The sequence below is a fragment of the Lithobates pipiens genome, unplaced genomic scaffold (assembly GCF_037356315.1).
Source record: "Lithobates pipiens isolate NorthernLeopardFrog02 unplaced genomic scaffold, aLitPip1_a1.2 Scaffold_25, whole genome shotgun sequence".
NCBI lineage: Eukaryota > Metazoa > Chordata > Amphibia > Anura > Ranidae > Lithobates > Lithobates pipiens.
The window spans coordinates 39,961,440-39,967,962 of record NW_027507787.1 but is presented as its reverse complement, the minus strand read 5'-3'; positions in this window follow the sequence as shown (position 1 = coordinate 39,967,962).

Here is a 6,523-nt window from a genome sequence, read left to right as displayed (position 1 = left end):
GGAGATTACCAGAGACTGCAGACATAATACAGGAGACAATCAGAGACTGCACACATACTGCAGGAGACAACCAGAGACAGCGGACATACTACAGCAGACAATCAGAGACTGCGGACATTATACAGAAGACAATCAGAGACCGCGGATATTATACAAGCGATGGTCAGAGAACTTTCAGCAACACACAGTTTTACAATTGAATAACACAGCTCAGCAGTCAGGCATTTTATGGGTGTAAGGACATACCTGGCCAGTCAAACTCACTACATACATTTAGAGGTGTATGGACGGGGCTTCCATTCTCTGCTCTCACTACACCAGCCAGGAGCTCCACTGATGCTTTGTAGGGGGGCCCCATTACCCGTGAATTGGGGCCCTGATGAAGGTTTTGCAGAGTGCACAGAGGACACGGGAGGCTGTATTTCTGCGCTAGCCATCTGAGAGGGGGTGGGGCCAGGAGCTCCACTGATACTCTGACTCCGCCCCCGTGCAGCCTGTATGCTCCGAACAGAGCAGCTGTAGTGAGAGCCAGTGATCGGAGTGGGAGCGTCAGTGGAGCTGCCGGCCCTGCCCCCTCTATACTGGCTGGGGAATACAGAGGTCCGGGGGTGGGACCAGGAGCTCCACTGACGCTCCCACTCCGATCACTGCCTCTCACTACAGCCGCTCTGTTCCGAGCATACAGGCTGCACGTGGGCGGGGTCAGAGCGTCAGTGGAGCTCCCGGCCCCGCCCCCTCTCAGATGGCTAGCACGAGAATACAGCCTCCTGTGCACTCTGCAAAACCTTCATCGGGGGCCCCAATTCATGGGTAGCAGCGCGGGCCCCCCTACAAACATTGGGCCCTGGGCAAGTGCCCCGTTTGTCCTGCGCTAAAGACGACCCTGTGTGAATCAATTAAGGGGGAAAGGGGGGGAGAACACAGTGCTCTTTGTACTATCCCATTGGGTCCCCTCATAGTGTTAGGGACCCAATCATTACCCTTAAAGGAGTTGTAAAGTCTCAAGGTTTCTCCCCTTAATGCATTGACGTGAAAAATCTTCTGTGCTGCAGCACCACCCCAGAGCCCCCCCCCCAATTTTCCTTACCTGAACCCGATCGTTCCAGTGACAGGGACAAGCACAGCAGCTCCAACCAATGTCTCAGGTCCTCATTGGATTGATTGATAGCAGCAGGAGCCATTGTCTCCCGCTGCTGTCAATCAAATCCAGTGACATGGAAGCCAGGGGGTGGGGACGAGTCCTTCTCTCTGTGTCAATAGTCGCAGCAGCGTGCCCGCACGAGTGCCCCCATGGAGAGCGGGTCTCCGTGGGGGCACTTGAGAAGAGGAGGAGCCAGGAGCGCCACAGGGGGACCCCAGAAAAAGAGGTTCGGGGCCACTCTGTGCAAAACTCTTGCACAGAGGAGGTAAGTATGACATGTTTGTTTAATAGTAAAGCTTTGGTTTTTTTTTTTACTTTAATTGAATCCCTGAGCATGTGCAGTAACTCAAATAAGGATATTAAAGGAGGGGATTGCAGGCTGTGAGTGGGTGTCACCTGCATAATTAGGGGTGGGGCTGCCCAGAAAGTGGGTGTGATCTTTGTGGAACTGCTGGGAAGGGGGGCATGGTAAGTGTGGGCCATTGGTGGGGTGATAGTGTCCTGGAGACTGGGATGAACATGCTGGCAAGTATGACCTTCCAAGAAGAGATTTTTCATAGAACAGCAGGATATTCTCAGTGTCCCCCACAGCTGTTTGCATGTAATGTATAAAGGATCAGCCCTGGGTGCAAACGGTGAATTACTTTCAATGGGGCTTACCACCTGCCGCTAATTGTTGGGAACCCCGCTGTGTCCCCCATGGGTAATCACAAGTGTAATTGGGGCCTTAGTAGGTGGGGAGTAAGGTTGGTTTCACGTGGGCGATCTGATCAGGTCTGCCTGTCAGTTTTTCAGGCGGACCATCCATTGTTCTCTATGTCCGCCAAAAACAGACGGATGGGGGATGCATTCCCCATCAGTCTGGTGGATCGGATCTGATGACAGTCGGATAGAAATGTACAGGCAGTCCATTTCCAGTTGACTGTCCCATAGAGAACACCAAGGCTGTGTCTGCTCTGCATAGCGGATGGATCCTCCTCTGAGCAGGTAGATGCTCTTTATGGAGTCTACCCCGTGTGAAATGTGCCTAAAGGTTCCAGGGCCACCAACACCTTGGATCTATGAATGATTTCACCACTCAAAGAATTCTGTGGGGCTTTGTCCTTCCACAGTTAAAAAAAAAACACTTGAGTTATGTGGTCATGTGACTGATTGCTATAAGTGAAAATAAAAGGTATTTCCTTCAGAGTTATATGCAACAAATATAAGAGAATATGTGTAGACAGGTGCAGTTTATTTTCTTCAATGTAGGTGGCGCTCAACCACAGTGGCATTGCAGTCGGAGTGGAAGTCAAGAGGAACATGATTTCTCAATAGGTTCCTGGGAATCCGATGAGAATCTGCAGCCCCATGTGACTCTGGTGGCCATCTTGGGTCAGGCAGAGCCTATTTAAAGCCCTGGCTCCTGGACTTGGCAGGCATTTCGCATGTGGGTAGTGTAGGAATGGGTCACCCCTCTGGCAGGAACAGATATTAGCGACATGGAGATGTTACAGATGATCAAGGAAATAATAGAGGCATAACATCCTTCCTGTAGACTTCCCCATTTGGGTACAGACCAGCCAGGCCACATTTTGCCCCTCCAGAGAGACGCTGCTGGCACATCTGAGACCTGCTCTGCTACACAAGGCTGTTACATTCTGTGAGTGTTCCCGGTCGGGCGCCTTCCTGCTGGGCTCGCTGTGAATTGTTGAACTTTAAAATGAATACAAGTTCTGTTGTCTGTAACTGGACACTGAGGCTCCATTCACATCTTGGCGTTCCGGATCGTGGGCGAAATCGTTGCGATTCTGCCCACGAATCCCAAACTGTGGGACACGCTTGCAATTCTGTTACTTTCAGTGGCACTCCAATTGTGGTGTGATTTTATTGTGATGTCGCCCCAAGGAATCGCGGTAAGTGCCGGTTCACACCCGTATCGCATAGAACTCGCAGGCAGTTCACACTGCCCTATGCAAACCGCTGCGTGTGTCAATAGAAAGTTAATGACACCCCCCAGATCAGTTTGCATATCGCAATGTTCACACCCATGCCATCTGATTCTGGTGCACACAAAAAAAAGAGTCCCGCACGATTTTGGTCCCAATGTGATGCAAATTCAGCCATATAAACGGTACGGCTGAATTCGCATCGCACAGACATCGCATGTGATATGCACAGCAGTGCGGTGAGAATCACATGCGATGTCTGACATTGCACAAGTGTGAACCGGCACTAGAATTGCACAAACAAGAAGTGCGCATGCGCGAGGCTTCCAAGATGGCCGCGATCATCTAAAGCTCCGCTGCCTCGCGGAACAACGGAACCCCTACCGCACGGCACGGCTACCCTTCCGCTTCCCGAGCTATAGGGGCGGAATCCCGAAGTGTTGGGGCACATTTCTGAATGACCGGTGGACTGGCTAAACGCAATCTCGGCCCGCTGTTCGCTTCATTGGACGTGAGGGAGAAATCCAAGATGGCCACCGCAGCACAGCTCCTGTCTCAGGATCACAGATCCGCAGGCACAGTGGATTTCAGGTCAGATACAGACTTTCCTCCTCTCCACGCCACCCCAGGCAACCCCAGGGGTCTCCCCAAGGAAGCCACACCGTCCCCGGCCTCCACGGTCTCTCTGCTGGAACGCACCATCCAGGAGTTCTCTCCCTCCCCAGCGGGGACCTACAGAGCTACCCAGACCGCCATGGCCCCCCACGAGGCTGCTCATACAGACCCAGTCTCCCACATGGATGCCCTGTTTGGCAAATTCTCTGAATTATTAGAGAGGGGCCTCTCCCAAACTGCCTTGCAAATCACGGGGGAATTGAAAGCTGATTTTATTAACCTAGGCTCCCGGATCGAAACGATCGAGCATAAAATGGAGGATACCATAGCCAGATCCATCCAAAACTCCAGACACATCTACTCAGTACAGGAGCAATTGGACATAGCCATGGCCCGTATAGATGACCTCGAAAATAGGTCACGCAGATATAACGTCAGAATTCGCGGGCTTCCAGAATCAATAACTGATGTGTCCAGGGCGGTGCAAGACCTCATTCAACAGCTAATCCCTGACATCCCAGCTACTAAGCTTGAACTTGACCGGGTCCATCGAACCCTCGGCCCCCCTAGGAAGGATGGCACCCCGCGAGATGTTCTGGCCAAGCCACATCACTTCTCGGTGAAAGAAGAATTCATGAAGAGAGCCAGATCCCTGCAACACGTCAATTACCAGGGTCACCAGGTTCAGATCTTTGCGGACCTCTCCCCCTCCACGATACAGAGACGAAGAGCTCTAAAACCCCTCTTGCTTGCAATGTCCCACAAAGACATAAAATACAAATGGGCATTCCCTTTTGCGGTCAGGTTCACGGACAAAGGGAAGTCTTTTGCCTTCTCCACTTTTCCCGAGGGGGAAAAGCTCCTCACCAAGCTGAAAATCATCTCTCAAGAAGCTGACATGGACACTTCTAACCCTAGCCAGGGATCTAACAAACGACCCACTCCTAACAGCCCACAATCCCCGTTGTGGACCTCCGGAAGAGCCAAGAAGGTCAAGGATAATGCACCCACCTGAGCAACTTCCAATCCCATTATCAGTCTCTCCATTTTGTGACTGACCGTCCGAGGTCCTGGAGAGGGCCGGAGGACTGCTCCCCAAACTTGGAAAGTTTGGCCCTCCAACCCTTTTTGCCCTCCCCTTGCCTAGGACTTGTGCTACCCTTGTTCTACCCTTATCCCCATTGCCTCCAATAATCCGGGACGCTATGCAGTACTTTGTCCATCTACTAGACTGCCCGTAACCCCGCATATAATTTTTTTTTGTTTACATCCCCTCGAAATGGGCCCTAAGGTTGCTTTGAGGATTTCCCAGGGGGTTGCATTCCTCAGCACCCCCCCTGGATGTACCATCCTTCCTTATGCCTTAGGAACAGCGTTCATTTTTTAGCCCCAGTGTCTTCTAGGCATTATGTTTAGCCGTGCCTCAAAAGAAAAGTTCCTTTTTATGTATATTGCAGCTTTTATGTTATTGCTATTTAAAGTTGATTTCACAGTTCGGGTAGTTACCCGACTAGGGGTCCCCAGTTCCGCGAGGGACCACATGTGTAACTCTCCCTCCCTCGGCCTTTCCCAGGCGTCTGAGGGTCGGGACTTCTGACCTCATGGGTCGGTTGTCTTCATTGTGTTTGCTTGGGATTTCGGGGGGTGTCTCCTGCCCTGATCTCCTCTTTCTCTTCTCAGGAACCCTTTCTTTCCTTGCCCTTTCTCCCCTTCTCTTCCCCCTTGATGGTAAGCTTCCCCCGTTGAATGTTTGCATGACACTATTTTTTTTCTCCTCAGGTTGGGCTGAGCCAATCCAGCCGAAATGGTATCCTGGGAGATATCCTTGGGCCACCGATCTCAATGCCCTTACCAAGAACCCAGCTATAGATTGGGTAAGTGAGGTCGTTTTCAGATGCTGGGCTCCCCCTCTGCTCCATGGCTGACCCACAGGCTGCTAGGCTTAAGATAGCCTCCCACAACATTCAGGGTCTTAATTCCCCCATCAAACGGAGAAAAGCCCTCGATTACTACAAATCCCTGAAACTAGATATAATTCTGCTTCAGGAAACCCACTTTCCTATCCGGTGTAGTCCCAAGTACCTACATGCCCACTTCCCTCAGTTCTTCTTAGCCAACGCGGAATCCAAGACCAAGGGGGTGGCCATTTTGATGGCCAAAACATGCAAATTCAATAAGAGTTTTGAAAAAGCGGATCCGGAGGGCAGATTTTTACTTGTTAAGGGCACTGTGGGGGACCAACTTTACTCCTTGGTCTCCTACTATGCCCCGAACACGGGTCAGGCCAAATTCTTCGAATCCATGCTACGTACCTTAGCACCTCTTTTAGAGGGGACGGTTATTGTCGGAGGAGACTCTAACGTCGCCTTTGATCAAGGTCTTGATAAATCCTCCCCCTCACGTCCCCGCTTAACCAGGCCCACGAAGGCAAGCTTACGGATTGCCAAATTGCTACACGCTCATGGGCTATCCGATGCCTGGCGGGAATTAAACCCCACAAAGAGAGACTACACTCACTTCTCAGCGCCTCACCAATCATATGCACGCATAGACCACATACTTGTCCCCTCCTCGCTCCTTCCCAGGATGCTCAAAGCCTCCATCACTGACACAGTGATCTCAGATCACTCTCTTGTAATTGTGACGGCCCTGGGGGGCTCGAGTGGGAGACATCCTAGGCATTGGAGGTTAAATGAATCCCTCCTTTCGGAGCCATCACGAGTTATAGATCTCGACAAAGCATTGAAGGAATATTTTTCTATTAATGCGACTCCTGATGTCTCCCCCGAGACCCTGTGGGCGGCGCACAAAGCTTACATTAGGGGAAAATTCATGCAAT